The sequence below is a fragment of the Pollachius pollachius genome (assembly GCF_949987615.1).
Source record: "Pollachius pollachius genome assembly, chromosome: 10".
In the NCBI taxonomy this organism is placed as follows: domain Eukaryota; kingdom Metazoa; phylum Chordata; class Actinopteri; order Gadiformes; family Gadidae; genus Pollachius; species Pollachius pollachius.
Genome location: NC_136943.1, coordinates 24,052,819 through 24,067,078, shown reverse-complemented (window position 1 = coordinate 24,067,078; position 14,260 = coordinate 24,052,819). Strand labels below are relative to the sequence as shown.

Genomic DNA, 14,260 nt, shown 5'->3' with positions numbered 1-14,260 from the left:
CCACACGCTGTTTGACAAGAATAACATTACGATACATGCACATAGAACAACTGGCATAACGGACAACGAAATATAATGTAACACATAACACACAAACTATTTAACTGTCCCAGGGTCGCTACAATAGATTCATGGGTCTGATTCGCCGATTTCCCATGCTGATATCCCGAAAGATTCTCGGGCATCTTCGACAATTTGGCTATAGATTGTCTCATTACACGCTAAATAATATAATTATAGCCTAATTATATATATAGGTTTTGGCATAAACATAACTAGGGTGCACTGTACTATCTGCGCACACCCTTTCTGAAGCCTCTCTCTCGCTCTCTCTCTCTCTCTCTCTGTCCCTCCCGCTCTCTCTTTCTCTCTCTCTCGTAGCGTTTTGTGGAGAACGTTAATTGTCTTAGAACACTCCCATTCAGAATGCATTGGTTTACATTTCGTTTTGTGTAACACGCAAAAAGTCGGACTATCGTGCTCGGGAACACGCTTCAATAGATTAACGTTCGTGCGCAGGAGCACGCAATGGCGTGATACCGGGTTGTGCCAGGTCCCTAGCTTCACAGTGGAAGCTGGGAAACCAGTCATCTTGATTACCATCAATGGTAGAAACCAGTTCTCTATTTAGACTTCTGTTAGTCTAATATACAATATGTGTCAATGATTATGACTAATGTTGTTTTTTTCGTTAGGGCGTTATGATTTGCATTTGCCACGTTATGTGTGCCAAACATGCCTGCAGCAGTGGGCCCCTGATGTGAGAGACCTAGTCAGGAGTGGATATTGGCCAGCTTCTGCAAATGCTTCCACAATCTACACGGTGGACCTCCTCAACACCTTTCAGGAGCTGAAGTTGATCTCACCTGGATTCTCCAGGCAAGCCCTTGCAAAAATGCTGGAACATCGCACACTGTGTGCAGGAAGAGTAAGTGACATCAGCAATACTATTTATTATGCTCACCAATATTGTCAGCAATTTTTTTTTTTTTTTTTTGACTATCTCAAAAATGTTTTCCATATTCTGATATACTTTCTAGTCTGGACAGATCAACGGGGATGCCCTGCAGAGGAGCTTTCTTGAGTTTGCATACGCCTCCTTTGAGAAAGACCAGCTCTGCTGTGATACCCCTTTCACCTGCCCTGCCTGCACACCTGAAATGGTAGCAGTGTCAGCAGATGGCAACAGGAAGCTTTATCGCTTTGGCCATACTGGAAGGTGCACTTTAAGTTCTCTTTGGTAATTGAGTCGTGACTGTAAGTGACAACAAGAGTAGGTAATGGATGTTATATATTTTTCCCCTAGATCTAATGACACTCCCTTTTTTGATGGGCTATTTCTAGCCAAAGACAGTGAGGTGTCTGATTTTGTCAACACAATACAGATGGCGGTGAAGAATGTAAGTTTAAGCTAAGTTTAAACACTCAAATAGTTCTGTTACTAAAGGAATCATTGCATTTCCTGGACTTCTAGAAGTATTCCATACTCCCTACTCTTTTGTCGTGAATTACATTAACAATATGTGTATGCACTATATTCACAGATAAAGGGGAGAGGCACATGTGGAGACTCTCAATGGGCAGCAGCAAGGGAGACCTCTAGGCGGGCCTCTAAACTGGATGAGGAAGTCGTTGAGGTTGCGGTGTGTCGGCATGGCTTCCTTTTTAAAAGCCCTTAACATGTACCGAGGAGAGATATTTGCGTATCCTATGTATCTCCAAAGGGAGCTTCTCCCAAGCAAGGCACAGTTTTTTGCTATGGATGTGGCATGCAAATACTGGCCATACCTACAAAAAGTTGCTTCGGTCATTCCAGCTCTCAAGAGCCTCACAGAAATGAAGCCCTTCCTGAGCATCATGCATGCAAGAGCTCATGCTACCAAGTGTGAGGTATGTCTGTTATCTGTTATTTTCAAATGAATACGCCATGTGTTACTATAGGAATGGACAGCTTTAAGCTGAATTCCTTTTCCATAATATTTGTCCACGTTTTCCAACTGCTTCATTGGCTCTAATGAACCCCAAATCCACCCATCCTTGCAACAGATAAAATGGAGTGGTCGGAATCAGAAGGGAGCAGGCACAACTGCCGGTGAGGAGGTGGAGCAAATAAACAGCTACCTCTCCCGTTGTGCCCTGACAACAAAGTACATGTCAAAAGCAGGTAAGTCACTTTGGTCTGAGTTTATGCTATCATCTAATATTGCTCATAGATTGCAGAACATAATGTAATTCTCCTTATACCAGCACGTGTGGACATGCTCACTGTGCATGCAATGGGTTGGAACCATCACAAAGCAGAGACGCTACACAAGGCCCTCTCCACAAGATATGTGAAGGTATGTTTCATATTCATGTATGTTTTTGTGCCAGTTGTTAGGCAGACTGAGTTCCTATTGTAATTATTGTAAATATTTTAGACATCTAAAAGGGCAGAAGAAGAGGCAGAGAGGCTGTCACAACTGCAGAAGGACCTGCAGTGCTCAAATGCAATGGCTGTACAGTGGATTGCTGAAGTCAAGGAATGGGCAGAGAGCGGTGAGGACAGAACAATATACATGCCTTTTTGCAGTTTCCTTACAGACATTTGTGTTCAAACGGTAATCAAAATAATACACAATCAGTGAAGCATTAGTGCTGCAAAAATCTAGAAAACTCGGTTGCATTGTATAGAATACAGTACACTGAGCTTAATTTCACCCTAACGGATATCTACAGAGACCCCAGTAACGGGTCTGCACGTTCTCCAGCAGTCCATTGAGGGTCTCCATCTGGGTCTAAAGCAACAGAAATAAACCCTCTACCGTCAGAATGGTATGTAGGCTTTTTCTTGAGTTATCCGGTATACCTAACAATGTATCTATATTGTTTTTAATATAACCTATGCAAGGTTTTTGTGTCTGCATATTACGTTTCTCCTAAACAATCTAGACAGCAACAAGCTTCGCCATCGTCTCCGAAGAAAGTTGACGGAAGACAAAAAGCGCCTTCTCCAGGAGATTGATAAATACAACAGTCTTGTTGCAGACCTCTCCAAAAGGATTGATGTGGCCTTGGTTGACCACTCTTTGGCTGGACAGAGCACTGGCGCAATATGGCCATGGGAGGACTATGGCAGTGGTATGCATTTTTCAATGCTTTTAAAATGTCATGCAGTATATCGGAATAGTGAACTATCCTGAAATGATATATTAAATATAATGGTGGTTTTGTAATATATAAAACGATTTTGGGAAAGAAACATCATTTCTAAATTCTGTTTCCATTATGGTTGCATTGCTAAATGTTATGCCAGATACTCATGTATTGATCTTAATATTTTGGATCATTAGTAACAATCGGGGTCAAGAAACGACTGCACGACCAGGAAATGCTGAAAACACGGCTGGAAGAGGAGCTCCCTATCCTGGTGTTGGAGATGGCCCAGCACTGTACGTGGTTGCAGAACCTGGGAGTGGCCCTCAAGACGGAGCTTGCAAGATACGGTAAGTTAAAGACAAGTTTTGGGGATCCCATTTAATGTATTCAATTAGTGGGGGATGTTTCAATATATATTAACGTCGTTGGGTTTTCTGTCCTCTACTTGTAGAAGATGAAAATGGACTTCACTGTCTCTTGGCAAGAAGACTTGCGGAAGTGGAAGAACGACATCAAATGGTCCTGCAGCGGTATAAGACTGCTCTAGGTCCATTGGCCTCTGTCCTCCTTGATGTTTGTGAGGAAGAGGAATGTGATCCGATGGGCCTGGTCAGTCCAGACACCAGCGAGGATGAGGAAGATGCAAGAGAACAAGCAACTTAGTTGATGGTGTGGTTTCGTGCCTCGCTTGATGTACACAAATGATCATTGTTATTGCTATGTTTAAAATAAAAAAATAAAAAAATCTATCTCTTCAATTCAAGATGGGGTGGGTGAGAATAAATAGTGCTATAACCTCACTAGCCTTATTGACATGGACACATCTGTTCCGCATAGATTTCTATGCACGAGACTTAACGGACACTTTTGTTACTGCCATGTATACAGTACATTCGGATCACATTTTAGGAAGAGATCTATGACGCATAGAAATCTATGCGGATCAGATGTGCCATGTAAACGCGGATACTATGAATTTCATTCATATATACAATTTCAGAAGTGGATGAGATTCGAGAAATATCTTGTTATAATGAGAAAGAATGTCAAGGTTTGGGGGTTGATGAAAAACTATTTTGAACCTTTGTGGTATGGCAACCCAGTCGCCAAAAGCATACGTTGACAGTCACTTTAAGGACAAGTTATGAGAGAAATGCACATTAACTTTTTGTTATCTCATAAGCGGTGTGGTGCCGGCTCCTTTTGACCTTTTGACCCCAGACTTCAAAAACGTGTCCACAGGCCAGCTGTGTCTACCCACCTTAAGCCACAAATGTACACCTACATCCCACAGTAAATGGGGACTAGAAACATAACCTCTGTCATATACATTTACTCTACTGTTGGAGGTCACGCCCCTTTTTCCACCTTTTCGAGATAGCTAGAGATGCTAAAATGTTTACACACATTTCCCGGGGCCCCGTGTACGACATATCCGAGATTTGGAGTTCTAGCCCTTAGAGAAAAAAAGTTTTCCCAAATGGAGTGTCATTTGGACAAAGCCCCTCAGAAGTGTAGCCTGCAAGACCTAATGGTTCAGAATGTGGTGGAAAAAGTTTTTGAGATAGGAAGGTCCTACCGCCCTGAAATTTTAATACCTTATTCTAGGGCCTAACTGGGACCTCCGCACCGAAACTTGGCCCGGTCGGACCCCGAGGGCAGGAAGGGGGGGCCTGCCCTCGGGGTCTGACCGGGCCAAGTCTCGGACAGGAAGGGCCCCCCCTTCCTGCCCTCGGGGTCCGACCGGGCCAAGTTTCGGTGCGGAGGTCCCAGTTAGGCCCTAGAACAAGGTATTAAAATTTCAGGGCGGTAGGACCTTCCTATCTCAAAAACTGTTTTTCCACCACATTCTGAACCATTAGGTCTTGCAGGCTACACTTCTGAGGGGCTTTGTCCAAATGACACTCCATTTGGGAAAACTTTTTTTCTCTAAGGGCTAGAACTCCAAATCTCGGATATGTCGTACACGGGGCCCCGGGAAATGTGTGTAAACATTTTAGCATCCCTAGCTATCTCGAAAAGGTCGGCAAAGGGGCGTGACCTCCAACAGTACAGTAAATGTACATAAGACAGAGGTTAGTTTCTAGTCCCCATTTTTTGTGGGATGGAGGTGTACATTTGTGGCTAAAGGTGTGTAGACACAGCTGGCCTGTGGCCACGTTTTTGAAGTCGGGGGTCAAAAGGTCAAAAGGAGCCGGCACCACGCCGCTTATGAGATAACAAAAAGTTAATGTGTGTTTCTCTCATAACTTTTTGTCATTATTAAAGAGAGGCCTGATTCTCAGATATGCATGTTGGATGGCTAGGGTGTAGGTTTGGGTAGAACTTCAGACCAAAATCTTGTAAGCGAGCCGCTGGGTGAGGTGCAACAAGATGGAGCACTTGCTGAGTAATTTCTTGTAGGGCCGGTGCGTAAGAGGGCAAACAAGATGTCCTTCAATATCTACGCTTCCAGGCGATTGCAACGGTGCCACACATGAACACATTCAAACATGTTTAATGGTAGTAATTAGCTGTCGAAATTGGAGGCCTTAATCAATAATGACCAGCTATTGATTTGCTTCCCGATAAAAGTTTGTGACAAATGACATGTTATTTAGCATCTACACATTGAGCTGAGTCCAATGACACAAAGCATGACACTCCACGGCCCTACACGGCCCCCTACACTACATGGCCCCTGTATTTTACATGGTACACCTATGGTCTAGGGCATGATCTCTGTGTGGCACAAGGTCGAGCTTGATCTCATTGGACTCAGCTGCTAATGTAGATGCTAAATAACATGTAATTTGTCAGAAAACTCCATCGGGTAGCAAATCTATAGCTGGTTATTATCTATAAAGGCCTCCAAAATCGACAGCTAATTACTACCCTGAAACATAGTCAAATATGGTCATGCATGGCACCGTTGCAATCGCCTCGAAACGTAGATGACAAATGACACCTTGTTTGCCCCGTTACGGGAAGATATTTTCATGGTATATCTTTCTATTTCCTAACCAAGCTCCATTGCCGTCTTTAACCAACATGGTTTGCCGAGAGTCACGTGACGTTGACGCAGGCCCATTGAAAAGAAAAGGCCCAAAAAACGTAGGCATGTCACATGTTTAAAGCCGTTATTGTAATTAATTAATTTAATATTAAAATATAGGCTATTATATGTATACAATTATTACGTCGTGTAATATTCTATCTATAAGTAGACCATAACTTTTATTCAATTATCGTTATAACATGATCTGTATCTGACCATTGAACATCTTTAACCAAGTTCAGGTATAACCAGACCATATAACAAATATTTATAACATATAAACTAGGCTATACGTATAGCATATCATACATTTGGTTACAGGCCAAATTCGGTATAAATGTTACCCTCTGCTGGCCCACAACTAGATCGTCGCGTCCCTAGCAACCTGACGTCTTTGAAACATGCTAGGGAGACCATAAAACTAACTATCGAACAAAAGATCAGACACATTCACTGACTGAAGATTATGCAAGTAAAAAGTATATTTCTCGCTAGAAATGTTATTAGAAACACGTTTAATGGTCAATCTGTCCTAAAATATTGGATATATATATATATATATATATATATATATGCCTAATGCCTTCAGGGCGGAGCTACTGTTCAATCAGGACAAGAACAATGAGGTACTCCCACTCTTTTATCCCTGCAACCATCAGGTTACTAAATGATGACAAAAGTAAGGAGTAGGTGGAGAGCACACCAGTGTTGCTGGGTGTTTCCGGGGGCAGGGTGGTTGTTACTGACGGGCTGAAATGAATTGTGAGTTAAATGTGTGTGTTGGACTGCCTTTGATATATGTTTTTGTCTACCTCCTATTGCTATTTATTGTATTTATTAAGTAATCTATTATGTGAGACTGGAAACTGTGAACGAAATTGCCCATTTTGGGATAAATAAAGTTTTCTAATCTAATCTAATATATATATATATATATATACGTAACCATTTCCCCCAAATGCTGGGAGAACGTATCGACCCCTATTGGTGCTATTCCTCCATTCATTTAGATGGGCGGAAGAAACGTGTATCTCTTCACGCTTTGGTCAGGCATAGCGTGACACTGAACACTCCTTGCGAGGTGGACCAATGTATCTATTTCACGCCTTGGCGTGATACCGGGTTGAACAGACTGTTCTGTGTTTATGTGTGGAAAAATAACATCATTACACGGTTCCATAAAATAACATAATCAGCAAAGACAATGGTTTTATTTCCATGCTTTAAACGGCATTCGGGCTGCTAGTTTCAGCGTCCATAGCAACCATCATAGGCTTAGCCACCATGTTTTTCTGTCGAGACCAAATACGTTTTCAGACAAACGTAATTGAGAATGCCGAACAGACAGGGACAGGGTTGTCCTTTAGGGCTTCGGCCTCCTAATTGATCATTGATCAAAACTCTGCCCAATCCTCACCTTCTCTGACGCAGAGAAACTCGTCCACGCCTTAATCCCCTCCAGGCTTGATTACTGTAACAGCCTTCTCATGGTACACCCTATAACACCTATGGTCCTTAGATTATTATTTATTTTATTGTGTTATTGCCCTTCGTGTTTTGTTGTAGCACTTTGAGATTATTTTTATGAAAAGTGATTTACAAATAAAATGTATTATTATTATTATTATTGTAGTAGGCTATATTTGAATGCCCTTTCACATATATGAAACCACCACCACACCATGGTTGGTTTGACGTAGCAGCTAACTTAATCATCCAAGAGAATCTGGTGTTTTGGTGTTGAATAAAGATCTATCAGCACAATATTTTAATAATCTGTTGTGACTAAATTGACATTCAGTAGGCCCTGCTTGCACTTGTATGTTTAAAATCAATATTTTCTATACAATATAGCCATTTGCAATTATACCTGGATGCATATCTTAAATACATTGAATGGATTAAATACTCAATTAATTGCTGCTACTACTCTATTAGCTAGAGACCCTTCAGCCCACAACTTTTGAGTTACTTTAACTTTACCCACCATGTACTGCCTACAGACTGGAATTCATATTTATATTAACTGTTGTGTCCATACATATATATATATATATATATATATATGTGTGTGTGTGTCATTAAGCTCTTAGTGACCACATTTGAATGGCAGGGCAATCATGTATCAGGAGTAGCACCACATTCTAGAAAGACTGAAAATATGTTTTTATTTGAAGAGGGCAGGGGGACTAATTCAAATCTTTTGGCTGCCAGGACCTGACCCACTCCTTCCCACTGAAAAGAGAACAAATAATATATCAATGAACCGTTTTGTGATGATTGGTCGAACTCCACTTACATAACACACAGTATATACCTACTTTATATTGATTCTCATCTATAAAGGCAATTACAAATCAAGCCCAATCTTTGCACATTTTCGTTCTTGAGCAATACCACACTTTCAAGTCATTTTCTAATAATTCAAGATCTAATAATGTAATAGTGTATGACACATAAGAAAGGGAATGATGAAACCACTTGATAGGAAATCTGGTTGGCAAGTGTGTTTGGTGGAAGAACTACTGTTAAACGTTAAAATAGCAGCAGCTATTTTGCACCAAGATGGTGCAAAATAATATGGTATAATATAGAATACTCGGAAAAGCAATGAAGTGGTTTAAAAAAACCCAGTGAAACAGAAAGAAACCAAATTAAATACATACCAAACTGGGCAAGGCTGCCAATCAACAAGGACTTCTTTAATGCCCTATCAAGGAAAGGAACCATAAATTCATTAGTAAGATAATAAATTCAGTGTTAGCCTATGAGTTTGATAGACAAAATGCATTGACGGTACTATTCCAAAATATTTATGCAAATTACTTGTATACATGAGTAAATTACATTTACAGTATGCACTTAATATGCATGCTCATGATCAATCAGCGAGAATGTCATTCCTACAGTTAATCACGCATGTGTTTTTGCTGGGTCTTTATGGGTCTGTCAAACCTTTCTCATCCTCTCCTTCCCGTAACTCCTTATTTCGAAGGAGTCACGACCAATATGGTAGGGGCAATCTGAAAATATAAAAAACATGTTTTTCACAACAAAACCATCTATGCTTATCCACTGGCAAATATAAAATACCGCAAATATAAAATCAATAACAGTAATTATTAATACTGTATTAATGCTGTAATCGCTGCTATGAATACACAGGAGAATAATTTACAATTCCATAATTATAAATTGTGTAAAGGGTTTGTCAGTGCTCTGATCGTTACAAACTATTTCATCTTACTCTTCGGTAAAGTCTTGTTCCTTTTTTCAAGCCCCTTCTGGCTGTGATGCTCTGTAGGAAAGAAATGTTGAGGTATTCAAACAAAGACTCAAATGGTCATAATCAACATTCTTATTACAGTCCTTTTTCCAAAATAACTACAATAAATGTAATGCTATGGTGAAAAGAATAGTAGTCAATTAGCAATTCGATCTGTACAGACATTCTGAACATACCTTTTCTCCTCCGCTTCCTCTGCAGAGTAGAGACCGCTGTTGGAATGGAAAATAAAATATTAATCATTCAGGCAATGATGTTTATTTGTATGACACTTAGTACCTTCTCATGCATGCTTTAATTGAAAAATCCATACCTGGTCCTTCCGTGTCCGGGTGGGCCACCTCCTCTACCTGCAGGGCCCCCTCCTCCACCTGCAGGGCCCCCTCCTCCACCTGCAGGGCCCCCTCCTCCACCTGCAGGGCTACCTCCTCCCCCTCCTCCACCTGCACGGCCCTGTCCTCCACCTCTCCCATGTCCATGTCCATCTAAGATGACATAAGATAACACTCACTCAAAGTCCAACAGTGGAACTTCAACAGTGCAAGTGTAAAGTCAGTTTTAAAAAATATGAAATTAAGACCATACAGATCTATACACATCTATACACATAAATAACCATAAACAAACATGAAAAGAGGTTAGCACTTATACAGCTGACTTAGTATATTGTAATTTGTAGCATAATATATTGGAGTATATATGCAGTATATAACAATATATAGGATTAGCCTCTTTAATTGTCATAGATATTCCTGTATGTCTTCACCTGAGTGGTCCCCCTGCCCTCTTCTGGCCCCTCTGCAGTCCCACTTGCAAAAGGGGTCCATCCTGTGCAAGTTTGAAAAGTGTTGCAAAGGGTTATTAAATTGCAAATGGCAACCAAAAAAATTGTAGCAATAGTTCCATGATAAAAATGAATGTGGTGGACAAATAACAAGATGCAGTTAGTATTTTGGTAAACAAAGCAGAGGGTGTGTGGAATTTATAAAAATAAAGAATCATACCTTGACAAATGTACTCATGGATGGAGCCCATTTTTTTGAGGGACTCCTCCGCAAATGTGGCCAAGGTGCAACGAGGTGTGAACACCTTGACCACATGGCTCTTTTTAGTGGCTTTTCCAAGCAGCAGGACAGGTTTATATCCTGCTGCTTGAAGCTTTTCGAGCTGTAAGGAAATCACAGCATGTTAATGTTTTGCCTGTAGTAATCAAAAAAGACCTACTATTCAAAGCAATAGTGATTCAGACAGTTAAAGGTAGAACATAATTAATCTGAATTGTTTACATACCAGGAGGAACATTTCCTGCTTGACAACAGCCATGTTGTGGTTCTTCTTGCGGGAAGACGCCCACTCTTCCCGCTTAGCCTCAAATTTTCTCAAGGCAATTTTGAGGCGTTCCTTTACAGGCTGGACCATTTTGCAGTGGCTGCAAACCTTTTTAGCGCAAGGCAGAATGGTTTTGCAGGAGGGGCATGTTTTACATGTGCTGCCTGGCATATTGAAAGATTACCTAATTTACAAAGACACAGACAAACCGAATAGACAGATAAACAAAACAGATTAGATACACAGATAGTAGATAGATAAGAAAGATTATAGATATAAAATATTAGCATTGGCAGAGAGATAGTTAAGATGTATGATGCTTATTTGAAGCTGCAGGGAGAAAAAAGTAAATCACTAAAAACAAACTATTTTTTACAAACAGCCGACTACATTGTGTAAATTACCTTCTAACATGATGCTGTGTATGGTACTTATCTAAGCCTTTCTCATTGTTCAATTTCAATTACTAACGAACTAGCTAGCCTACCCGAGGGACAGGTGGCGACGTAGGCCTACATTAGCCTATGAAGCAACGCTTTTGTTATCTGTTATTAGCTGTTAATACCTGTTAATATTCTTTGACAACGGCAATATAATTATTTGCACTATCAACTCCATAATCTTAGTATTTCAAGCATTCAACCGTTTTTAAATAGCAGTCAATCATAGTTGAACTTACGTCACACAAACCAGCACCGCAAATTTTCGGTCACTCCAGAGTTGACGTCTTTCTTTCAACCCGGTGTCACGCGATTGCGTGCTCCTGCGCACGACCGTGTGCGTGTGTGTGCGTGCGTGCGTGTGTGTGCGTGTGTGTGTGTGTGTGTGTGTGTGTCTGTGCGTGTGCGTGCGTGTGTGTGTGTGTATAACACGCTATTTTATGTTGAAATGCGACGTAATCCAGTGTTCACGAAAAGTACACTGTCAACGTATGCTTTTGGCGACTGGGTTGGCTCTCAGATATACGTGTTTCTAACAAGATGATATCATTAAAAGTTACATAAAGTAACAGTTTAATAACACAAACGCAGGAAGCACGTGAGCTGCTAGTTTAGCGAAAGCAACCTGACGTCGTTGAAACATGCGAGCGAGCCGATCAAATCCTAATAACTATAAAACTAAAGATCAGACACAATCACTGACTAAAGATTATGCAAGTAAAAAGTATATTTCTCGCTAGAAATGTTATTAGAAACACGTTTAACGGTGAATCGGTCCTAAAATATTGCATTTCCCATTCAGATAATAAAGATTAATAAAGATCATACACATTCACTGACTGAAGATTATGTAAGGAAAATGTACATTTCTCGCTAGAAAAGTCATTAGAAACGCGTTTAATGGTGTATCTGTCCTAAAATATTGCATTTCCCATTCAGATAATAAAGATTAATAAAGATCATACACATTCACTGACTGAAGATTATGTAAGGAAAATGTACATTTCTCGCTAGAAATGTCATTAGAAACGCGTTTAATGGTGTATCTGTCCTAAAATATTGCATTTCCCATTCAGATAATAAAGATTAATATAAGCTACGCCGTGTTCCGGAGACGCGGGGGATTCTGGGAATTGGGGTTCTCAGTTGACAAATGGGGCTTTTGTTAACTTGTTTTGTTGTTAGGATACAAACGTGTCTCCCCCCCTCAACAAACGTGTCCCCCCCCCCCCCCCCCCCTTCAACTAACGTGTGTCCCCCCCCCTACAATCGTGTGTCGTCGTCCCCCTCAACAAACGTGTCTCCCCCCCCCCCCCCCCCCCTCCCCGGTCAACAACAGTCTCCCCCCCCCCCCCCCCCCCCCCCAAACAATCGTGTCCCAAACCCCGAAACCCGCCTCCACAGCGGCACACGTGGATACTGTAGGTATAACACGCTATTTTTTACGTTGAAATGCTACGTATCCAGTGTTCATGGAAACGTGCACCGTCAACGTTTTTTCTTGGCGACTGGGTTGCTGGGTTGGTGTGTTCCCCCCCCCCCCCCCCCTACAATCGTGTGTCCCCCCCCCCCTCAACAAACGTGTCTCCCCCCCCCCCCCCCCTCCCCGGTCAACAACAGTCTCCCCCCCCCCCCCTAAACAATCGTGTCCCAAACCCCGAAACCCGCCTCCACAGCGGCACACGTGGATACTGTAGGTATAACACGCTATTTTTTACGTTGAAATGCTACGTATACAGTGTTCATGGAAACGTGCACTGTCAACGTTTTTTCTTGGCGACTGGGTTGCTGGGTTGGTGACACAAACCAGCACCGCAAAATTTCTCTCCCGCTTGAGATGACGTGTTTCTTTATAGTGTAACGACCTCGCCGGTGACATAATCATGTCGAGTCATTAGTTGAAGGTAGTTTTAATGGACCAAAAACCAGGTCACTGAAACCCGTAACATTGTAACAACATTGAAACCAACAGCTGAAAACCGGACCCAAACAAACCCCGGTTACCCCGGCAACACGGTCTCACTCGCGTGCAGGCCCCCACCCTCCTGTTCTTCCAAGGCCCTCCCCCAGCTGACCTAATGATTCGCCCCACACGCTGTTTGACAAGAATAACATTACAATACATGCACATAGAACAACTGGCATAACGGACAACGAAATATAATGTAACACATAACACACAAACTATTTAACTGTCCCAGGGTCGCTACAATAGATTCATGGGTCTGATTCGCCGATTTCCCATGCTGATATCCCGAAAGATTCTCGGGCATCTTCGACAATTTGGCTATAGATTGTCTCATTACACGCTAAATAATATAATTATAGCCTAATTATATATATAGGTTTTGGCATAAACATAACTAGGGTGCACTGTACTATCTGCGCACACCCTTTCTGAAGCCTCTCTCTCGCTCTCTCTCTCTCTCTCTGTCCCTCCCGCTCTCTCTTTCTCTCTCTCTCGTAGCGTTTTGTGGAGAACGTTAATTGTCTTAGAACACTCCCATTCAGAATGCATTGGTTTACATTTCGTTTTGTGTAACACGCAAAAAGTCGGACTATCGTGCTCGGGAACACGCTTCAATAGATTAACGTTCGTGCGCAGGAGCACGCAATGGCGTGATACCGGGTTGCATACAGACACTGACAACGTCTCTCCAAACTCTATTTGTGAAACATGCAGACACTGTTGTGACGCCGGCAGCAGGGAGCATCAGAGGGCTGCAACGACAGAGATACATTGCAGTCTATCCCTGGTGTTGCAACGCTACATTTCTTCAAAAGATCACTCAACCGCACACGCAGTGTATTGCATTGCGTTTTGATATGGTACTTTGAGTATGGAATAAAGTCTTTATGCATTGCTTTCCTTCATTATGGATCTAATCATTGTTTCTGTACAAGTCCCGTCTCTGGCCACGGCAGCGCTCTCAGTCCTTTTGTGCTCCTGCTGAATAAAAGGTAGTATGGACCCGGTAACATTTGCGTACGGCCATACCACCCTGATCACGCCCGGTCTCGTCTGATCTC

The 14,260-nt window shown here is 41.8% G+C and overlaps 2 long non-coding RNA genes across 3 annotated transcripts; one reads left to right on the top strand and one right to left on the bottom strand.

The window, feature by feature from the left end:
* Positions 1–720: 720 nt before the first annotated feature.
* On the top strand, positions 721–3,896 carry LOC307081998. Of its 2 annotated transcripts, XR_013812179.1 has the most exons (10): positions 721–928; positions 1,041–1,219; positions 1,307–1,400; positions 1,545–1,890; positions 2,047–2,164; positions 2,248–2,339; positions 2,421–2,538; positions 2,719–3,120; positions 3,333–3,485; positions 3,590–3,896. It is a non-coding gene; the product is annotated as an uncharacterized lncRNA (long non-coding RNA). The 2 variants fall into 2 exon arrangements; XR_013812180.1 differs by having other exon boundaries at positions 2,421–3,120.
* A 6,013-nt stretch (positions 3,897–9,909) lies between these two features.
* On the bottom strand, positions 9,910–11,588 carry LOC307082070. Its single transcript, XR_013812192.1, has 4 exons — positions 10,752–11,588; positions 10,466–10,628; positions 10,228–10,289; positions 9,910–9,946 (listed from the first exon to the last, which is right to left on the bottom strand). It is a non-coding gene; the product is annotated as an uncharacterized lncRNA (long non-coding RNA).
* Positions 11,589–14,260: the final 2,672 nt, after the last annotated feature.